Here is a 25370-nt window from a genome sequence, read left to right as displayed (position 1 = left end):
GATCCACCTTCTTCTTGGTGAGTGTTCTATTATTGTAATACGTTTATTGTTGACTATGGAGAAACATTAAAAACATTGAAAGAATTACTCAGAAGAAAGTCACTTAACATGCTATTCAAAGGGAAAAGAAATTGTAAGGACAGAACAAAGGAACAGACAAGACTTAGAATCTCATGGAGATTGCATAGCAAAGGAAACTATCGATAAAACGTAAAAGCAACATAGGGAATAGGAAAAAATATTCACAAATCATATATCTGGTAAGAGGTTAATATTTCAAATATATAAAGAACTATAAAACTCAATAGCAAAACAAACAAGGTGCTTTAAAAATGAGTAGAGGAACAGAATAGACATTTTCCAAAAAATATATAGAAATGGTTAACAGGTATATGATAAGGGAACTAATTATCAGGGAAATGCAAATGAAAACCACAGTGAACTATCACCTCATACCTCTTAGCATGGTAATCATCATAAAAACAACAAAGATAACAAGAGTTGGCAAGGATGAGAAAAAAAAGAGAACCCTGGTGCACTATTGGAGGGAATACAAATCATTGTAGACACTATGGAAAATAGCACGGAGGTTCCACAAAAAGTTAAAAATAGAACTATCATATGATTCAGCAATCCTGCTTCTGAGTGTATATTCAAAGGAAATGAAAACAGGATGGTGAAAGTAGATCTGCATTCCTATGTACACTGCGGCGTAACAGGTGAAAGGATGAAGAATAAGTGATATATTGCCCTTATTTATACATGTTGTCTGGGTACAGAGCCAATTGAAATTTCAATTTGTACATCACAAAGGTACCATGTCAATAATACACTATGAAGTGATCTCCCTCTTCAGAGACTGTAGATACATGACCAATGCACTGTACACCTGAAGCTGAAGTAGAATAATATTGTATGTCAGCAATAAATATAAATATATAAATATATATAATTACAGGATGTGGACTATTGCCTAAGGAAGACTGTCAATGGTATTGTAAGAACTATATAAGATGTCAGAGGGGAAGTAGCTTGGGGGGGGGGAGTTATCACTTTGTGAGGGGTATAAATGTCTATCTCTCTTGTTGCTTTGTCCACCTGAAACTGATAAAAAAATACACTATGAAGCCTATGATAAAGAGATTAGATATACTAAGATTGAACATTTTAATTCTAACCAGCAAATCACTTAACAGCTTCTGGATTATAAAAATAAAACAAATTAAAACTTAAATATATCTGTTCATCATCATCCCTTTAATAAAAGTGAGATCATGAAGAAATTAAATTTTATATAACTTAAAATGTTATAAAAAATGGGCCATATGAGTTTTGGTGCTGTAAAGTTTTTCAATATTCATCAAATAATGTTAAAATTTGCATAACTCCACACATTAAAGTTCTCCAGTTACATAATCTTTTCAATTGCTATTCATTGCAGGATATTCCGATTACCACAAGACACAATGAACATTATGCAAACGGTTAAGTATAAATGTAAGTAAACTTCTTCAATTATTGCTACTGAAAAAATATCAGAACACATTTATCACTTCAAATTTGGAATATTTTTGTAGACACCGTGTATTTGGAGATTGCATTTTGGGATGCAATGTGTTTGAAATGGATGGCTGCATTTTCAACAGCTGTACCAGTACTGAGAATAGCTAAGGATTTAAAGGACTTTTTGGCAAAGCACTTCTCTTGTTAAATGGAGAATGCAATGTGTTTGGCATCTGTAATTTAAGTAATTTATAAGAAAACACATTACATAGCTGTAGATTACACTATTTCATGATTAAGATTGCAATCCATTAATCAATTTATAGACATAACTGCATTAATGTTCAAAAATAACGAAGAATTTAAATACACCAGAATCAATAAATATAATTAAAACAATGGTCTGCTACATTCATTGATTCATTTTTCAGCTGTTTGGTGAAATTACTGAAGCATGGAGCCAAACATCTAACAGTATATTTAGTTTTGTTTATTGAAATAATGAAAGTATGTTAATGATAAAGTACAAAACACATAATAGAAATTAATGTTCTGTGAAATAAAATTTTGTTTGAAAATCAAGACAAGTCAGTAAAAGCTTAAGTCTTTAAACGAACATTGCATAATGTACATTTAACAACTATTAAATCACTTTTATTGAACTGTAGTGTAAATTACACACCATGAAAAATGACAGCAATATGCTGAAGACAGACTTTAGTGTATGAAATTAAATTAAATTTAAACACTATTCAAAAATTATTTTGTATAAACACAGATAACAGGCGTTTTAACATCTGTATATATTCTATGTATTCTTTTTAGTGTTTATATCCATGTGTCATTTAATCTCATTACATTTTGGTTAATTTTAGACCTAATATAATTGCTTTATGGAAGTTTCATTCTGATTAAATTGAAAATACATCCTGAGTATCTCATATATGGTATTGACATGCTGTGTATTCACATATAGAGAAACTTGGTAGGGAGCACACGACATCATTACGCATATGATGTTATATATGATGTTATTGATAAAGAATGTCTGAGATTACTCATTTACATTTTGGAAATATTGGTTAAGGTATAAATGACTATAAGTTTTCAAAAATACAATATCATGTGTGTGTGTGTGTGTGTGTGTGTGTATCCACTTAAAACTATGCTAATTTACCAACAGATAAATCTTGAATGATCAAAAAAAAATCACACAATTTTATCAGAGTTCAGAACTAAACAACATTAATTAATGGTTTCAAATGAAGTATTTTATGATTTAAACATCATAAATATGCTTTTTACTCTCACCTTGTTTTTTCTAATTATCTGAGGAGTTAACAAACATCAACATTGTAAAGTATCTATTGGTACCAAATTACAGAATACATCAATGGTTACTTTGCTTCTATTAAATGTTCAAATAGAATAAACAAAAATAAATGTTCCATATTACTAACATACATTTCAATGTATGAAGATTAATAATTAAAATGTATACCTAATTAGTTCAATAATCAATAAGCTTCTGAAATAGAAAGCACCAGGCTTTTTCACGAGAAAAAAGCAGTAAAACAACAATAAAAAAACAAACAACAACAAAAAAAACACAGAAAAATAAGCTCGTATTCAAATGAAAATTTATGAATGAACAGGAAATATAATTTTTATTTTGCAAAATCTGTTGTCAACAGTGACAAATTTTAATGTTATAATTATTAACTAGTATTTTTGTTTAAGTGCTTTCTACCATTCTAAATTTATTTTTATCCTTTAGCAATATTATGTTTAGCAATGATTTTATAAATATATTACAAATAAATAATATATTTAGCAATATAATGCTATGATTTTCAAAGTACTTGATAAAATAATTGTTATTAAAATATTAATGTCAAATGAGCTTTTCAGAATATGAAGACAAATTAAAATTAGAGATAGAATATTTTCTGTACATTAGTCAATCATTTTTGGATTCTTCTTACTGTTATTTATTACTGTCATGTAAAGGCTCACTAGTGCTAAATTAATTGTGGTTACTATATTCTAAAATAGTTGGTCAGTGAGATATCTTTCATTCCATCCCACCTCTCAGAAGATGCTTATAGTTCTCAGGTAGGGGGCAGGATGAAAGCCAGGAAGCTCCCTCAGTGGATCTTTCCCACTAATAATTATTTCTGTCCCTTCCCCTTCCCCAAACATGGGATCAAGCACTGGAGATGGGGCTGGGACTGGGGGATTGCTCTGAAAAGACTTAGAATAGAGAGTAGAATAAGCTGTTACTTGGTCTATAGCTGCAGAACAGTGAAGATACAGATGGTACACCTTCCTCTAACTCGTTTTTGGAGAATTCTCTCAGAGACAATGGATACTTAGAGGACTGACAAGAGACGCCAAGGTAGAAAAGGAGGCAGCGGGGGGTGGGGGGGTTCCTCCTGCAAATACACAGTACCTCTACATTGGTAACTGCGCCCAGATTTTATTTGCCCTAATATAATGCTAGTCCTCATGCCTCTCCTACATGTTTGCCCTAATATAATGCTAGTCCTCATGCCTCTCCTAATATGGATTTTAGTTCTTTCCAGCAGCTTCATTTTAATGCACTGATGCAAAGGTGGCAGCCCCAGTAACTGTCTTACTCCTACTTTTTCATAATCCTATTATTAGACCTACCATCCAGATTAAAGTTACATAGTTATCCCCAATTGGGCTTTAAGGGCAAAGAAAACATCTCATTTGAGTCCCCAGGGAATAGAACTGGATAGAAATTACTGTAAGCACACAATAAATACCCTTAGTTGAACTGATGAATCAATGAATTCCTTTTGACCTTTGGTTCAAGTAAATAAACGAAGGAGCTCTACAGAGAAGCTCATTGGCCCAAAGGAAACATAAAATATAAAAATCTAACTGACTTAAACATTTCATGAAGGCCAGAACCATTACAAACTTTAAAAACACTGTTGTAAATTAATTGTTTCTTAATGTGGTATTGCATCTAAAAGCTACACCACTGTGTTGGTAGTTTTCAGCATAATCTCAAGCAGTTAAATTTAATTAAATCATAAATTGTTTTACCATTGCAAATTTGATCATGACAAAAACATACCTATAGTAAGGACTTTGATACCAGATAACTAAAATGGTTACAAATTAGTAATTTTTGTTTTTCACAATTAATGTAGAATGTGGATTTTTTGTTTGTATTTAATTAAAGTTTATTGGGGTGACAACTGTTAGTAAAGTTACACAGGTTTCAGGTATACAATTCTGTATTACATATTCTATAAATCCCATTGTGTGTTCACCACCCAGAGTCAGTTCTCCTTCCATCACCATATATTTGATCCCCCTTAGCCTCCTGTCCCACCCCATCCCCCCTTACCCTCTGGTAACCACTAAACTATTGTCTGTGTCTATGAGTTTTTGTTTCTTCATTTGTTTGTCTTGTTTCTTTGTTGTTTTCAGTTTTGTATACCACAAATCTATGAAATCATATGGTTCTCAACTTTTTCTGTCTGACTTATTTCACCTAGCATAAGATTGTGGAAATTTAACTCATCTTTTCTGAATAGTTTGATACATGGGTATGACTATAATTTTCCCCCAAGAATTTTAAACTGAAAGAAAGGAGGTTACTTCCTGAGGATTAAATACTGAAATCTTGAAAAAGACAGATGTAATTTCATATTTATATGAGTAAACCAATGTGTCGTAAAATGTAATTGAAACTTTTGAAAATACCCAAAACTTGAAGTAACATTTTAAATTACTCTCAAGAAAGTATGATGCACTAAGTAGACAGTATATCATTTTCTGTTATATTTGTGTAAGATTATACAAAACTTAACAATATTAGAGAACAAGGAAACAAATATCAAAAAAAATGTTTTGACTTATTCTCTTTTTCTCTCTTTTATCACTTTAACCTCTCCTTTCCAGTGTTTATGCCTGTTTATTTTCACTGAATTAAACAAAAGAGAAGCTGAAAATTCAACCTCTTAACCCTATGTCCCCTGATCTTTCTCTTTCCTTTACTTATACTTGTTGGAAGAAATATTTACAATCAATTTAATTAAATATGGAGACCCTACTTTGCTTCAATATCTGCTGTAGGCCTTGACAATTATTTAAAGACAGAAAAGTATATATCTTATAATCTAGTGGGGGCAGCAAAGAATAATGAACACAATAAATAATCATTCAGTATATTAAAATGTAGAAATTGCAACAAAGTATAAATAATAGGGTGTTTTGTGAAAGCAGGTCACAATTTGCAATAAGGAAGTCACATCGCTTTTATAAAGGTGCAATATTTGAATAAATATTTCTAAGATATGAGACGCTTAGCTGTGTTCATATCTTTGGGAAGAACATATTTAGGCAAAGACAACCACTTGAACAAAGGCTGAAAGCAGGATTAAAGTGGAATGAATCATACGACTAGAAAAAATTGAGTAGGGTGAAAGCAAAATAAGATAATGTAGGGCCCTGTGAGCCTCCTAAGGTCTTTAGCTTTTGTTTTGAATGGAATAGGAGCTTTTGGACTGTTGTAAGAAGAGCAGTTACTCAATTTAATTGCATTTGAATATGGTGAGGCTAAGCACTGTGTTGGAACAATGGTAGAATAAGAGAGGCCAACAAGAAAGCTTTGGACAGTAATATACACAGATATGGTTACCAAGAGCATGCTGGTAGCACTGCGGGGATGAGAAGTGGTCAGATTCTGAAATTATTTTGAAGGTAGAAAAAACAGAATTTGTGGATTTATTGGGTGTTATAAATCAGAGAACAAGGAGAATCAGGAGGAATCAAGGCATTTTGTCCACTGAACGGCAATTAGGATAAAATCTCTATCAATCATGATGGAGGAAAATTATGGCAAGACAGATTTTGGGTAGAAGACGATGAATTCATTTCTTGGATAAGTTAATTTGGAAACGTCAAACAGAAAGTTGAAGTCAAATGTGTAGCATTCTGGACGTGCATTGGAATTAGAAATTGTTAGAAAAATGAATATTGGAACATAAATATTATTTAACAATTAGATGAGTTTCCCCCAACATTATTTCTCTTTCCTTGCCTACAAGTAGGTCTCACCCTACTGAGATCACCCTGTCCCCATAATCCCTACATTCTGTGCAGCTCATTAATATTCTCTTGGTCCCTGTGTTCAGGGATGAGGTTAACTTCCAGGCATCATTCCACAGCTGGACACATTGTCCTTTTTCAAACCTTCTCCTTCCTTGATGTCTGAGACTACAAACTCTCCAGTGTTCTCTTTTTCCTCCTGGCTGCTCATTCCTAATATTTTGTGCTGTATATTAATGTTTTCCCATTGTACAACTATCGGTTTATCCCATTGAACTACCCAGAGATCTGTTTCTTCTCACATGATATACTCTTACTTGGTAATTTTATTAGTCTAGATCCTTGATTGCAAGCAACATAACACAGGTTTTGCAGATTTTGATTATCATAAGCAAACGATGATTATATTAGTCTCACACCGTAAAGAGGAGGCTAAAGAAGATGGAGGGCTAGCCAGAGAAACATTCCATCAATATTCTGTCTTAGTCTATCAATATTCCATTTTGGCATTCCTCACTCAAGGTTCAAAAATCTGTGAGCTACTGATTTACCAAGCTTATGTTATATGTTTGTCCCTTAATGTGTGTGTGTGTGTGTGTGTGTGTGTGTGTGTGTGTGTGTGTAACAGGTTGTTACAAGTAGTGAATAGACGGATCCGGCTTAAAAGCTTTCAAGGCAGCTTGTTACTTTTAAGACTTTCTTCGTTGTCTTAAAATTGTTGAGCAGGCTTCTCACTTGCTGTCTTCTGCCTAACTCATCACTTTCTGTGTCTCATCTACCCATTGCCTCCCCATTCTTTGCTTCAGTCACACTGGACCTATTTCAGCTCTTCTGAGCTAACATGCATTGCTTTTAACATGCATTGATGTTACACACCACATGGCCAAATTGTATTTAACCTCTTCTCTTTTAATGTCATTGTTGTTTAATCCTGTGGAAAGCAATCCTGGACACTGCCCCTCTCCCAACATCTAAGTGGATGTCCCCACAGGTGTCACAAAAATCTGAATTTTTTTTCCATATTAGAACACTTCATAAGGCTTAGATGTGTTCTAATTGCTTATTTTTCCCTTTAGAAGTTTGAAGGCTAGACCATGCTTATTGTGTTTACCATTATATCCTCATCACATAAAATTAAAGATGTTAAATGTTTATTGGATGAACTCTTTCTTTTAGAATAGATGCATCTATGTGTTTTTTAAATATATAGGTAACTCATGTAGCTCTGAATCATTTATTTTTCAAGGATAACCATCATATTATAACGTGGTAACCCAATTAGCTTTCTTATTTAAAGCCAGAGAAGGCATTAGTACATTCATCAGCATTCTGTTCTGCTCAGCATTTCCATTTTTTAAATATACTAAATTGAAATTATTTTAATTAGGATGTATAAAAAGTCACACTAATAATAATAATAATAATAATAGTAATAAGACTAATAATATGATGATGATAAAATGGAAGGAACAACAATATCTTACTGAGTACTGCGTGCTTAGGAGAAATTAATCCTTTAATTAAATCATGTGCTTGTCACATACAGCTTGAAGATAGGGACTTAAGTCTTACCATTTGACAGCTGAAGAAAGTGAGGTGCAGAAGAGATAAATATTGTAACTCACCAGGGTCACAGAGTAGGTGTCAGAGTTGATATTTGAGAGGCAGTCTGCTTCCACAGCTCATGGTCATAACCTACTTCAGGTTCTGAAACAATGGAAAAAATGAGATCAAGATCAACGTATCAGCTTGATAATATGGAATCAGGAATTGTAGGTTGACATGAGGCACCAAGGAGTGACCTACTGCAGAACTGGGACGGAACCATCACAGACCCCCTGCAAGTTCTCCTTCTTTGCTACGGTCTTTCTGAAAAAGCACAAACTGTCCTACTGGACCAGAAAAAAACAAGGAAAGAATCATTAACTGCTTAATTTATACAAAGATACCCCAGTGATGACTTGTTTTGTTTATTTCACTGTGGGATTCCTGGACTCAACTGGCCAAAGATTAAACCTAGTACAGCATTTTATAAGCTCTAATAAGTTAACTAACTCCACTTCGGTGTAGCATTCTTGTCTCTTGTGAAAGTGACAGTCATAAACCCTTTACATTCCACTGAATTGCAAATGAACTTTGCTGCTTTATGCTAAGTTGTTACTTGTGAAATATTAATAACGACCTACTACAGTGCACTGGAATTACAATGAAGATTAAAAAAGAAATGCAGATGCTTAGACATCCCTATGGGACTACTGGATCAGAATCTAGAGTTAAAGAGCTCTGTCTGCACTTGATTCTCAAATGTCGCTAGCAGTGATGATGGCTGCTTTAAACAACCAAGATTGTGAGCATTTATTTCAAACAGTCTTAGAACAAAGATGCTATCGGTAAAGTGTTTCTTGTTGCTAAGAAAAGCTATAGGCTAAATAAAACCAGGAAAAAAAAGTGCAATTTGTATATCGAAAAACAGTTTTATTAATTAGGTATAAGAAGGCTTGGTATGTGCGTTTGAAAAATGAGCCTGGCTAAAGGAACCTAGATTAGCAAGAGGAATGACTAAAAGAAGTTAGCGCAATTATATGTTCTATGTACATAGAAATTAGAATCCCGAAGGTAGCTTTGATCAAGTCAGACTTGAGATTTTCGAAAGTATAAATTCAACAATGGTCTGTCATGTAAATATTAGTTTGTATCCAAGGGTGGATACAAAATATGCAGGGCAAGAATACATATTTAGTTGTTCTCTGCTCTTCTTTCCTTCCCGAATGCCCCTTTTCAGTTATTAGTGCCCTCTCTCAGTTTTGAATAAGCATCATAATAGTTTACTTCTCAAAAGTAAAACAAAAAATACATTATAAATATAATTCTAAAAGCATAAATCTTATTTGTATCTACTTTTGTTATTATTCCAGCTTTGTATTAAATCAACTTACGTTTTTAGGTTTTTCAAACACTTGGAGCAAACTCCTCGTATTTAGTTAAAAAGGTATTCTCACCATTATTCTCCTTTGCTCTATATATCTTTAAAAACTTTTTTTTCCTGAAAACCAATGTAATTGTGATGCTATATATTAAGGTTTTAGGCCTAGCATCAAGACTTTTTTTTTATCATATTCATATTATTTCTTCTGACTTTAAATAAATGTCCTTTTAATCTTTATTATCTATATATTTACATTTTTATCAACTAACGTTTTACCCTGTGTTTGTGCAAATACACGTGTTCTTTCAATTGCAATGGGAGGAAACTTACTTATAATTACAAATCTAATAAATTTAATAAAATAAAAAATTCAAATGTAAAAGTACACACAGTGAGGATAACACATTATTTATTTTTGTGTCTGTGATGGTTAGCTTAGATAATATAAAAATTGTCAGAGTTTATCATGTAGATGTATAAGTGTACATAAGAGAGGCAAGGCACAAAAATCATTACTAAAAAAAAGTCACACACACACACACACACACACACACACACACATTTCTCATTCTTTCCTTTCAGGACCAAGACTCAATGAGATTCTGTGACTTTTTCACACCATAAAATCAGGGAAGGGTGAGGCTAACTTTTTGTCATTTCACATTACTGAGTATCAGTTTCTTTGTAAACTGATGAGTTAGACATATCCTCTCTTCCTCAAGAGAGATTGAGTTTTGTGATGATATTGAAGGAAATTATATATATACACACACACATATATATGTATATATATATAATTATGTATATATAATTTTAAAATTGCTCTAAACATGTGAATTGTGTATCCATAATTAATATTATTCTGAAAAATAAGAAGCCCTGCTACATTACTTGATCTTGTAAAAATCAGAATAATTTTGGCCTCATCTTCCATACCATTTATCTCGTAGGAAATGCATCTACCTTGGGGACTACTTGGATGATTCTACCCCACTGATTGATGTAAATACCTTGGAAGAAAGATTGGGGAAAGCCCTTTAGTCTCCCATCTACAACAATGACTGTAGTTCTCTTGTTTCTATGCTAAGAGTAATCATGGGAGTGCCAGCCATCCTTCTAAGATGACAGTTTTAATGTCATCCACACTCCCAAAGCATACCACTAAATAATTTCTTGCAATAATGTGATTATTGTAAAAAAAAAAAAAGAAAAAAAATGCTTGTGTGTTCTTTGTAAAATGTAGAAGATCCTTTAATGTATGTTTATAAATAGCTTTTCACTTCTTCAAAAGTTGTTGAAGTTTATGCTTACCATGCTATATAACTGAACTTCTAAAATAATTCCATTTGTTTGAACTAAGTAAATGCTTGCTGGTATATGAACAGAAGACCAGGGTACTGGAATGCTGTAATTCAAATCTGACAGCTTTGTTGACCTACTATTTTTAAAAGTTTAGAAATATGTTTGTTGTAAAAGCACAACTAGGAACTGCCTAGTTTGCCATAAGAAAAGCAATGATCACTTAATTTTCATTTTGATTCAATTGTTTATTATGGGAGTTTGTTTATGAAGAATTTTTAGTGTTTATAATTCCTTGAGTCTTTTTTGTCTATTGATGTGGGTGACAGTAGAAAATTAGTGATGACTAAGACACGATTAGCTAAAGAAAGGCATTAGACATTTATAGGTTCAATATTTCTTTTAACTGTTTATAAATTTATTTGGACACGCACACACACATTCCCAAGTAAAATAGAACGCACATTTAATTACATTATTCATTTATAAGTATGTTTCAAAGATATTCATCACTGCTTCAGATACTTTATCAATCCGATCTCATATAACCATATCACTAATCTTACTCTTTTATATTTATAAAATTCACTTGCTTATCACTTGGAAATTTTAAAGTTAACTTAAATATTTCCTTCTACATACATTTGAAGTATGTGCAGCCTGTTTCAAACACTAATTTAATGTTTTATGGGATGAAAATTTTAAACAAAAAGAGCCATTCAAAATGAACTTATTCATAAATGCTACCAAATACTATTCAAAGATTTAATACCTAGCCTTCTCAAACTCTTCCAAAAAATTGAAGATGAGGTAATGTTTCCAATCTCATTTAAGAAGGCCAGCATTACTTTAATACCAAAACCAGACAAGGACACCGCACACACACACACCCACACACACACACACACACACACACACACACTACAGTCCAGTACCCATGATGAACATAGATTCAAAAGTCCTCCATAAAGTATTAGCAAGCTGAATTCAACGATAATTTAAAATAATCATAAACCCTGATCAAATGAAATTTATTCCAGGGTTTCATGGACAGTACAACATTCTAAAATCTATTAATATGATACATCACATTAACAAAATAAAAGATAAAAATCCTATGATCATCATAACTTTAGGAAAATTATTTGACAAAATTCAACATCCATTTATAGCAAAAAGCTTTCCACAAAGTGGGTATAGAGGGAATATATCTCAACATATATGACAAGCCCACAGCTAACATTACAGTCAATAATAAAAGCTAAAACCTCATCCTGTAAGACCGGGAAAAACACAAGGATGCCCACTCTTGACAGTTTGGAAGCCCTGACTAGAGTGATTAGGCAAGAAAAAAAGCACACAATAAATTTCATCCAAAGTGAAAAGAAAAGAGTAAAACTCTCACTATTGGTGGATGACAGACTTTTATATAGAAAATTGCAAAGACACCACTAAAAAACTTTTACGTATAATGAAAGAATTCCGTAAAGTTGCAGGGTACAAAATTAAAATGCACAAAGGCAGTTCTGATTTTATACACTAACAACAAACTATCAGAAAGTCTAAGAAAACCATTCCATTTATAATTACATCAAAAAGAATAAAATACCTAGGAATAACTTTAACAAAGGAGGTGAAAGACCTGTACACTGAAAACTATAGGACGATGAAAGAAACAGAAGAAGACACAAATAAATGAAAGACGTTCTGTAGTTATGGATTAGTAGGACTAATTTTGCTAAAATGTACATATTACCCAAAGTGATCTATAGATTCAATCTGATTCCCTTCAAAATTCCAATGGCATTTTTCAGAGAAATAGAACAACTGATCCTAAATTGTGCATGAAATCCCCAAAAGCATCAAATATCCAAAGTGCTCCTTGAGAAAAAAGAACAAAGTTAGAGACATTACATGCTGGTTTCAAACTATATTACAAAATTACAGTAATCAAAACAGTATGGTATTGGCATAGAAACAGGCATATAAATCAATGGAATGGGAATTGAAAGCCTAGATATAAACCCATGAATATATGGTCAATTCATTTACTACATAGAGGTTAGAAAATACAATGGGGAAAGGACAGTATCTTCAATAAATGTTTTTGGGGAAACTGGACAGCCACATGCAAGAGAATTAAATTTGACCTCAGTCTTACACCCTACACACAGTTAACTTAAAATGGGTTAAAGAGATAAATGTAAGACCTAAAACCATAAAACTCCTAGAAGAAAATAAGTGGCAAACTCCTTGACACTGGTGTTGGTAATGATTGTGTGTGTGTGTGTGTGTGTGTGTGTGTGTGTGTGATCTGACTCCAGAAGCAGAAGGAACAAAAAGCAAAGATAAATGACACTCGATCAAACTAAAATTTTCTGTGCGCAAAGGAAACCATCCACAGAATGAAAATACAACTTACTGAATGGGGAAAAATACAAATCATATTTCTGATAAGGGGCTACTATTCAAAATGTATAATGAATTCATATAAGTCAATAGCAAAAAGACAAACAATCCAATTTTTTAAAAGAGCAGAGGATCTGAATAGACATTTTCCAAAGATACAGAGATGGCCAATAGGCACATGAAAAGAGGCTCAGCATCACTAATCATCAGGGAAATACAAATCAAAACCTCAATGACATATCACCTCATACCTGCTATAATGGCTATCACCAAAATGATAAGAAACAATAACTGTTGGAAAGAATATGGAGAAAAGGGAACCCTCACTGTGTTTGAGGCAATGCAAATTGGTGCAGCCACTATGAAAAACAGTATAGAGGTCCCTCAAAAAAAAATATAGAACTAGCATGTTATCCAGCAATTTTATTTCTGGGTATTATTCTAAGAAAGCAAAAACACTAATTTGAAAAGATAGATGACCCCTATGTTCATTGCAGCATTATTTACTGTAACCAAGACATGGAAGCAGCCTAAGTGTCCATCAATAGAATATTGAATAGAGGAGATATGGTATACGTGTACCATGGATTATTGCTCAGCCATAAAAAGAGAATACAATCCTGTAATTTGCAACAACATGGATAGACTTTGAGAATATTATGTGAAGTAAGTCAGATAAAGAAAGACAGCTACCATATGATTCCATAATATAGTGAATCTAAAATTTTAAAAACAAAAGCAACAACAAAAAAATCAAATTCATAAATACAGAGAAAAAATTGGTGGTTGCCAGAGGGCAGAGGGGTTGAGTGGAGAAGGAAATAGGTGAGGGGGGTCAAGAGGTACAAACTCCAGTTATAAAATAAATAAGTCATAGAGATGTAATGTAAGGCATGGTGACTATCTATACTCAATGATATTGTATTGCATGTTTGAAAGTTGCTAAGAGAGTAAACCTTAAACGTTCTCATCATAAGATAAAATAATTTTGTAAACTTTTATGGTAACAGATGGTGACTAGACTTGCTGTGGTGGTCGTTTTGCAGGTATACAGATATCAAATCATTATCCTGCATACCTGAAATAATGTGTTATATTCCAGTTATGTCTCAATTAAAAAACATCTTCAGGCACAGAGAAAGAGTGTTCACATGTCTGTAACTATCCACGGAGCTCCCCACTGGCAGAGCGATGTGATCATTTAGAAGTTCACTTACTGAGTGCGTTGAAACCAGAACAGCTCACTCAGCAGGTCCAGTCTTACACAGAACTGGCACAGCCTGATATCCATCAGCAGGATCTCTGTCTAACTCTCTGTAACAGCAGCCCTTCTGTCACTCTACAGTCAAAGAGGCTATTAAATAAAGCCCATATGCATATTTAAATATTTAAGATGCTATTTTGCTGGTATAATTTCCCTCATTCTATTACAAATACTTATATTTTATAAAAATCAGAACAACATTGTAAAAACAACTATTGTTTTATCTTTGAAGTGATAAAATAATAGCGAAACTTTCTTAGATTGCTAGTTAAAATATTATATAGTATCTAGGGTCAGTGTGGTTGATTTTAAGATGTCATCATGTGAATATATTTATACACACTTAACCAAAGAGAACGTTGTTTCTATTCAAAGTAAGTACTAAGCATGTAATAATGGTGATGTAATAGTAAGCATGTCATATATATATATATATATATATATATATATATATATGTATATATATATACACACATATATATGTATATATATGTGTGTATATATATATAAACATATATATGTATATATATATATATGAAGAAAACCCAAAGCAAATATAGATTTGTAACAGTAGTATGTATAGATTTAAAATTGATTCTTTAATGTAAGTAAAATATACTTTCATAAAATTACACATTTTAGGGATATAACATTGTTGACTGTAAGTATTCAGTTATTTGACTAAACGTAAGGATAAAATAAATAGCTATCAGTAAAAATCAAATGGAGGCATGCAAGTTAGCAAATTCAGAATCATATATGGCAAAATAATTATGTATACATAATTATGTTAATGTATTTGCCATATTTTGGATTGAATTTCCATATATGAGTATTCTAACATAGGGTTTAATCAACCATGTTGTCTTTTACGGGGCCTAGATCACACCAGTTCATATATTTTTTTTATTCCTCTGAAATACCCTAGCTACCAAGAAATCTATCACATAGATTCCACAAAATATTCTAGTTGCTTTAATTTTCAAGAACCAGCTAGTTAATGTTATATATTTACAAAATTGTCTCAATAAACTCTAATAATATAAGAAGCAGGATGTGTATAGAAATTTGTAAACATGAATTCTCCATCATATTCTGCTAAAACAGGAACTCCTGTTGTAAATGGGAATACAAATTATTCACATTTTTAGGAAAAATAGACTTTGTCTCTACCTAGCAATTACACTGCTAGAAATTAAGCCACCGATATATCCGGAAAGGTACACAGTCATACATGTAATAAGATTTCATTGTTTGTATTTGTATTTGAGTGAGATGAAATCTTTAATCAACAAACGTTAATTAACAGAAGACAGTTTTTAAATTTTGTTACATTCATACAACACATTACTCTGGAAATGTTGAAAATAATGAGGTAGTATAGTACAAATTTGGGGCAGTCATAGGAAGTATATTATAAAAATAATATAAATAGGTAAAATATTTTTCTGGAAGGATAAGCAAAAATGTTGGTGATCATATATGTGGGGAGAAATATTAGTAAGAAAAAACTGTGGGGTGACTTTAATCTTCATTTTGTATTTTAATGGATTGATTGACTATTCTTACCTTTCAAGTGCATGAAAACTATGACTTTTTAATCTCCAGAGTGATTATCAGGACTAACAGTTTTTAAAATATTCTTGCTTGTATGGAGGAGAAAAGCTAAGTCGGGAGAGAACAAGGTTACCTGTGGATGGGATGTAACATTTAGAATAGAATGCAAAGACCTGGCCACCCTTTCTGTGGGCCATTTCTCAGGAAATTGCTTGTGGAGTGAAATCTTAATGTAGTCCCTGAACTCTAGACAAAGAGCAGGTTTATAATAAAAAAGTAATAGATTACCTCAGCTCACATTGTTTCTCTCCTATGATATAATGCTGTGTGTGTGCAGTCCTGCATCTCAACCCACCTGCATTGCCCTTTGGGATGCTGGAGAACCTAGGGGAAAAGCACACACGAAAATTCTTGCTACTCTTCTGCCATGAGTAGTAAAGTTATTTATCTTGGAATTTATCTTAGACCCAGGTGTGTTGTGTCTTATGTCTGCATCCATTAATAATAACTGACTTGCTTCTTAGTTTGTAATTGAAGTAAATCCTAGACTTTTCAAAGTTCTGTGTAATGATGGATAGTATTTGTTACCAAAAATAACTGAGAGCTAAATGCTGGAAGTTTGGACACATGGTTATAGCTAATTCAGCTTTATTTAATGAAGTATATATTTAGTTTATTTAACATTCGTTTAATAAAGAATATATTTATTGAAACAAAAAATAGTTTCTATTAAGTTTTACTAATCCAAAATTGGAATGGGAAAACTTTAACAGCATGTTAGAGATACCTTTAGAAATTACTGAAAGCAGTAGAAATACATTGTACAAAAATTCAGTTTCACTTTATTACGTTAATATGAGTCACCAGTTGCAACAAGAGCCTCAATTTCTTCTTTAAATGGTAAAAGGTAATTAATTAGGAAAGCAAACATCTGAATTCAGAATTCTCTAAGGCTTCTGCCTATGGTGAAATATGTGAATTGAAATGATAATCGACACTTTGTGTGAAAATGATTACATTTATTTTTCTAATCTCTAAAATTATGTTTCTAAAAGATAGTGACTTTTTCAATCTTCATAATCATTTTCCCTAAACAGTAGTACTAAAAGATTAAGCAAGGGAATTCTTTCTTATATATAAATATATATAAATAGATAAGAAAATAGGAGATTAAAGTTTTCAAGCTTCTAGAGATGACTCAGAAATTCCGTAAGAGGCAAACTAAGTTTACAGCACTTTAAAAAAAAATAAAATAAAATCAGTGTATGTTTTGGAGTAGCATCTGTATCCCAGTGATTGTTGAATGCTGTCATCTCCCAGGTCAATCAAACTTGAAACCTACTGACCGTCCTGACTCATGCTTCTTAATCATCCTGAACAGCTACTTAATCAAAAGTCCTACTTCTTCTACCTCCTCAACATTGATCAATCTTATTTCTTACATTGCCAGTGTCACTGCGGTGCTGCTGGTGGGAGGAAATAATAAAATAACCTCCTCTAGCCCAGCCTACTTCAAAATCGCTACCACGTGACTTTTCTCAGGGTAATACAATGTAAACTTACAAATGCAGTAAAAAAATGCTACCTAAGTGGACATCATTAGAATTCAATGGAAAACATGGTTTGTGCGTTTCAAAAATAGTATTGAAAATTTAAATGTAACATAGAAACATCTTCTAATAAGTTATACTACACTGTTAGTGAATTTCCAATGAGATACCTATATATTTATAGGAAAATTTGGAAATTATTTAATATTCAATTATATTACATATAATTGACTATATATATAATCATTATATATATGTTCAAATTATATTTAATATATTATATATAACAATGTTAATACTAATGATAATATTAAAATATTAATATGAAATATTAATAATGTTCAATTATTTAATATATAGGCGAGTACTTAACTATTTTATAAATGAACTGCAAGTGATGCTAAGAGGGCATTATCTCCAACACATATGCATACTCAAGAACTTTCTTTAAGGTTAACAAATTTTTTTTACATGGAAACAACTAATCAAATAATTGTAAGTAATTATTTAGGTACACAAAAACCCTAAGCAAGTCTCCGTTCCATTTTGGGTTTGATAAAATGCAAAAATAACTACAAGTCTAATTATTACATATATAATGGAAATTTGATTGGGGCGGGGAGGAATAATTCTTGAAAAGTATTCCTTAACAATTTGGTGAAACAAGGATATCATTCAAATGGAGAAGCTCGTGAAATAATACTAGTACCCTAAAAACAAGCAAAGCTCCAGAAGCCTGTCAAGCAGGGAAAGAAAAATTAAGTTGTGCTATTTTTAATTAAATAATTTACATTATTTAAAAATGTTAGCATAATTTAAATTCACTGAACTTGAATGTATAAAATAAAAAAGAAACATGTTCAATTATATCAAGTATTTTCAACGTAGTAGTACATTTTTTCAATTTTTTTTGGTGACTTTGGATAGTTAAATTATATAGGTTTCAAGGGTACATTTCTATAATTCATTATCTATATATTGCATTGTGTATTCACTACCCAGAGTCAGTTCTCCTTCCATCACCGTATATTTGACCCCTTTTGCTTTCTTCTACAATCCTCCTCTCCACTTACTCTCTGGTAACCACTAAACTGTTGTCCGTATTACTACATTAATTTAAAGCAGCTTGCTATGAATACATATGGAATAGACATACTAGTTTAAACACTAATTTGTTCTTCTTACCTATAAAACTTTCAGGTAAATTAGAAAGATGTATTTAAAATATGTTTATATTGTTTTTTTTCCTCATTTTTCCTATTTCTTTTAAAATCAAGAATTGCAGTGCAACAGTTTGCCCCGCATAATGACCTAAATCTCAGGTTGTGGAGTTCACATTTCTCATTTAATGGTGTGAATATAACTGCTATACATGACTTAGCCATCTCTAGAATCATAACACAGCTGTCTGAATTCTCCCTATGGTGGTAAGTAGCTGTCTTTCCGAATCAGCTCTTATCACTGATGGTGCTGACCTCAGCTTTGCATTGATTTGGCCATCATTAGATGAAGAAAACCTCTATTACCTGCTGTCTCACCCATTAGCATGAGTTTTTAAAATATTTTCCACAGTATCAGTGGCAAATCATTTCATTCTCTGAAGCATCATTTAACTTGACAGAAAGAATTTCAGAACACAACATGGCAATAAATGGATTCCCAGTTTGCAACTACATTTTTAGAAGAGCGGGCACTTCGTTTGATTGACATTATCTTCTTATTGCAGAATAATTAGTGTAGTCACTATATTGAAAAATGTGTTTTACAAAAGATATTTAATAAAGAAGTATACTTAATTACTAGAAATAATTTCCATGAATATTATTTTAGCTCCCTCTCAGTGTCTTATAACATATTACTGGTTATTATTATTGCTGTCATTAATATTTTAATTTACATATTATAAAAATCACTTTTTTGAGGTATAATTATTTGTAGTTTTGCACATGCAAGGATTCTAATAACCACAACGACAAACAATTAACAGAACAATTCAAACACCATAAGTAATTATTTTATGCTGTTTCTATATTTTTGCCTTTTTCTAGTATGACAAATAGGTAAAATTATAAAGTATGTCACCTTTTGAATCTGGATTCTTTCACTTAGTAGAATGCCGTTGACAATTTGTCATGTTGTGGCTATACTCTGGTTATACTCATTAATGGATAGTTAGATTCTTTCCAGGTTTTTGGCAAGTATCAATAATGTCAATCTAAAACATTTATGTTTAGGTTTTTATGATCATAAGTTTTCTTTAGGATAAATACCTAGAAGAAATGCAAATCCTAGGTGATTCAGTAAGATTTTTAAGTTTAAAAGAAGTGTTCACACCATATTTCAGAGAAACTATATTATTTTGCATTCTCATCATTAATGCATGTTTCTTTTGCTTTGCCACCTTGCTAGCGTTTTTTTATCCATTGTAATAGGTGTCTAATGGTATCTTGTTAAAAATAATGGTATTAATTGGCGTTTTTCTAATGACTAAATGACTACTGACGATGATCTTTTTTTTTTTTTCTTCCCATTTGCTGATTTGCTTTCTATTCATTTTCTCGATGAAGTGTCCCTTCAAAATAAAAAAAAAAAAAAAAAAAAAAAAAAAAAAGAACAGGAATATTTGGTAGAAAGGGCAAAGGAGCATTTCTTAGGGTATTTGTAATGAAAACAAAATTTCACCATGTCAAGTGGATACTTGAAAGCATAAGACTTTGATCCTACCATGGAGATGGCCTCAGTGTTGCCCACTGTTTGTTGACTGAATGGTTTTGCTTGATGTGGGTTGAGAATATTTTTTATTTTCTTTTATTATTACTATATCATCCCTTTTATGTCTTTTTATGGTTTAGAAGGATCAGAATAAACAAACAAACAAAACCTATCCCATATTTGAGACTAAAGCAGAGCACAGGATGTCTCATAATCTCTTTTCTGGTAAATAAATATAGCAATAACTATAGAAAAAAAATCTTTTGCCTATGTACGTTGTCAAGTTGCTGACTTTTTTTTTATTGCCGTGTTATGAGAGTTCTTTATATATTCTGGACACAGTCCTTTTCCTGATATTTGATATTGAATTTGCATATATTTTCAATAGTCTGTAACTTGCTTTTTTATCCTCTTAACAGTGACCTTCACAAAACAAGAGTTTTCTTATTTTGATGGTCTTATTTATTGACTTTTATTTTATGGATTGAACTTTGGGTGGCATATCTATGAACTCTGCTTAATCCACAGTAATAAAAATATTTTCCAACACTTATACTTTGCTAATATCAAGTCAAATAATCTTTCTGTATTTTAGTATGGAGAAGTCTGGATTGTTTTGACTGCTAGTGGCCTAAATGACAGATGACATTTTTGAGGTGTTTGGGAGTGGGTCAGAGCATGGGTGCAGGTATTTGAGTCACTTGGGTCTCTGCATCCAGGGTTCCTAAAAGTTCCTTCTGAAAGGCCAAGCTTCCAGAGTTCTTCGTAATTTGCATATGAATGCTATGAGGACTATCTCATTTGTGGAGATTCATAATGCATATGTAAAAGTAGAGTAAAAATTGTGGCAGAAAAAATATATTTTGATTCAATATTTAACATATTAGGCTAATGCCTGGTCAGGTTAGCTATAATTTTATGGAAAATTGATAATGTCTATTAACAAATAATCTAAAGGTCATCACATAAAAAAAAAAAAGACGTTTTGATTTGACCCACTATTAACAGACTCACTTAATTTTGTTTACTAAAATTTCGTTTCCCACACTGAATTCTTCTTCTTTTTTAAAAATTTTTATTGGGGAATATTGGGGAACAGTGTGTTTTTCTAGGACCCATCAGCTCTAAGTTAAGTCATTGCTTTCAATCGAGTTATGGAGGGGACAGCTCACTGGATCATGTGGGAATCAAACCGGCGACCTGAGTGTTATGAGCACTGCACTCTTACCTACTGAGCCAAATGGCCATCCCCACACTACATTCTTGACTGTACCTTCAGAATGGGAACTTTGCCTATTTTCTTCCTTCTTTTCTCTTATACTGCTGCCTCTAAGCATGGGGCCCGGCATATTTCAGGTACTAAATAAATGATTTAAGTGCTTAACAAATGTTCATATATAAAGTAAACCTTTAAACATCTTATGTATTCTCTCATGGTTTACTTTTCTTAAAAATAAAACCCAAAAAAGGACTCTTCTGTTGCTGGTTAGATATTTAAAAAAAGTTTTATTTGGAAGAATTTCAAACATTTACAAAATAGTACATGAAAGAAATATAATTATTTCCTATTTACCTGTCAGAAAGCTTGAGCAATTACCAGCTCATTACTATTCTGCCTTACCAATTCTTCCCTCTCCAGTTATTAAATAAATGCCAGACAGCATATCTTTTCATCCGTAAATTATTCACAAGGTATTTCCAAAAGATAGATCTCCCATTTAAAATGATAACCACATCATCATCACATTCAGAAAACAATTCCTTAATATCATAAAAATTAGAGGTAGTGTTTAAATTTCCCTCATTCTCTCTCTCTTTTAAAGACTTTTAAAGAGCAGTTTTAGGTTTACAATAAAACTGAAAGGAAAGTAAAGAGATTTTCTATATAGTCTGCTCTCAACCATGCATTGCCTCCTCTTATCAACATGACTCACCAGCATTTTTAAAAAGACTCTTTTTAAAAGAAATTCTGGTAAAATAGGAACTAGAGAATTTGAGTCACCACTGTGACCTGAACTGTGATGATGAGACCGCTGGAATGACACTAGCCTGCTAAACACTTCAAATGTCTTTTAAATTCTCTGAGTGACTTATCTTGCAGTTTTATTATACTCTCTAACATCCCACCAGTTTGTCACTTTGAAGAAGAAAAGGGTGCCAGCCTAGAAAACTAGTATTTTTTCCCCTCCAATTACAGCTAATTTTATAGGTGATTTGGTTTGTTTATTCATCTGTAAAACAGGTGGTTTACACTAAGTCAGTGTTATGGTTCTTTACAATTCTAAGCATTTATAAGCTTTGGATGCTCCTTATTTACTTGGCGAACAAATTCCAGTTAATGAATAAAAAGTGATTTCAAAGTATCACATATTAGTGCAACGACCGCTGGCAAATGGGGTATAGTCGTCCTATTTTATGGGCGGTTTCCCTTTCTGAGGTTTCAGTTACCGCAGTCCACTGAGGTCCGGGAACAGTAAATGGACAATTCCAGAAATACACAATTCTTACATTTTTCAATTGTGCACCATTCTGAGCCATGTGATAAAATCCCGCTGTGTCCCGCCTGGGATGTGAGTCCTCCCTGTGTCCAGCGTCACCACTCTGCACGTGCTTCTGCCTCTTAGTCACTTAGCAGCCTTCTCTGTGATCAGATCGAGTACGGCAGTGTCGCGGCGCCTGAGTGGAAGCACCCCTTATTTTACTTCGTAAGGGTCCCTAAGTGTGAGAGCAGTGACGCCAGCAATTCAGGAAGGCCAAAGAGAAGGCGCAGGGTGCGTGCTGAGCAGCATTGCGTCAGCAGCAGCCTCACGCTGCACCGCCACGCCCAAGGCCTTCACCTGCTGTCACCTGGTCACATCATCTCACATGAAAAAGGGTGAGAACCGTAAGATAAGGTACTTCAGAGAGAGAGACAGAGAGAGAGAGAGAGACCATAGTCCCATAGTCATGTGACTTTTAGTACATTGCCTTGCTGTAATCGCTCCTTTTTCTTATTGTTTATTTTAGTGAATCTCTTGCTGTGCCTAATTTATAAATTTGTCATTTTTCATAGGTGTGTATGCATAGGAAAAAGACATAGTAGACATAGGGTTCAGTGCTATCTGTGGTTTCAGGGCCCCACGGGGACGATATCTGCTGTGATAAGGGCAGATGACTATGTTGTTATTGAGAAAAATAACATGATATCGTGGAAAAAAAATGATCTTTGGAATTAACCAAATATAAGCTGAATCCCATATTTGCTTCTTAGTAGCCACAAGGTCTTGGATAAATTTATTAAGGTTTTGAGGATTTACATGCTCCATACATGAAATGGAGACGATGATACATACATTGTATTGGCTATCGCTATAATAAAACAATGTTAGTTTTCTTACAGTGCATTTGCCTGCCCATTAGTGTAATGTAAATTGTTGTGTGTGATAATAGATCCTAGTAACTATTTTTTTTTTCCTAGTAACTATTTTAACGTGAGCTAAAACCCTGCTTTCCAGTTATGTTGCTTCCCGCTGTGGTAGTTTCTAAGGTGCCCAGATTTACATAAGATTTATCCATATAGTTCTTGGCCTCCAGGAGCCAGTGATTTCCTTTTACCCTCACCTCCATAAATGCTAGGATGCTTATGGTGGTCCTCCTTTTGAGCTCTATAACTACAACCATGCACAAACCGATCAGAAAATATGTCCATGTTCACCAGAGAAACATTCTAGAAGCATATCTTTGCTTCGCCACATTTTGTCATATTTACCTTTTCTACAGTTCACTTTTTTTTTTTACTCTGAGGACAAACACAATGCTGATATTCCCTGAGATCAGGTTAAAAATCTCAACATGTCTCACAGGCAATTTCCCAACTCAGGTATGCAGAGGACTTGAAAACATCCCCAGGAGACTTCCCAAGGTATTTCCCTAAATAAAATCAAAACCCGTGAGGAAAAGCAGAGTCCAGCCAGACCAGATCTGGGCATCCCATAGGTCTTTCATGCAAATATTCAGATTCATCTCTAATAATTGCATGTACATTTAATGTTATTGCACAGATTATATTTAATATCCCTGGGCTCACCATCTGCTGTACCTCTTGGGAAAGTGACAATGAACATTTGGGAATTCTTTCTTATAAGCAATAATGTTTTATAGCTCATAAAGTACGAATGAAGTAAACCCTTTTAATTGTAATTACACATGAGAAATATATATGACACTAGTTCTGGAAGAATTATGTGTCTCTTAAGGGATGGAAAATTTTGGAAGCCAGGAACATACACAGTTATACACACCCTAAATACACCACCTGTCAATAAATCATTCCATTTTCACTGACTTTGTTAGAAAAAAAACAAAACAAAAAAAAACACAGAACTTATTATTATTTTTTTAAAAATACGTAGCATCAATTCTGGCAAGAGAAAGACAGGAATTCCATTTTCTCAAGCAGATGTCATGCACTTCTAAACAGATGTCAGACCAGTTCAAACTATCATCGCAGTGACCTTACACCAAATTTAGTTTTGAAATGTTATAAAAACAGAAAAAGAAGTGAAAAAACAACACAATGCCATTATGCAGCTGTCTGAAATATTAAATGAAAGAATGAACATCTGTTCAGTTGCTCTTCAAACTTTAATGGTTTGGAGAGAAATTCTGTTGTCTCAGATCTTTAAGAACATCTGAGGCCCATACAGCTTCAACACCTGTGAAAGATCTGCTCTGAAAACGCACATTCCCACTTCAAAGTCTTTTACCTCTGCTCTTTGCCAAACATATGCCAACAAACAACATAACAAATTATTCATAATATTTATGATATTTAAGATCCTTTTGCAGTGTATCTTTTAGAGTGAGAAGAAACTCCTTTGGGCATTTATGCATAGAAAATATACATTTTATTTTTTATGTAAAATACAACAACAGAGCAATTTGGTAGCAGACAATGGAGATACCATTTTAAGTATATCTGAATACTACATATGTAAAATTATCTGTTTTAGAATTAGCTATACAGATGGTGCAAACGTTTTCAAATGCAATCCTCTTGAATACAATTATTTCATTCATC

The sequence above is a fragment of the Rhinolophus hipposideros genome, assembly GCF_964194185.1.
Source record: "Rhinolophus hipposideros genome assembly, chromosome: 16".
NCBI lineage: Eukaryota > Metazoa > Chordata > Mammalia > Chiroptera > Rhinolophidae > Rhinolophus > Rhinolophus hipposideros.
This window is presented reverse-complemented; position numbering follows the sequence as displayed.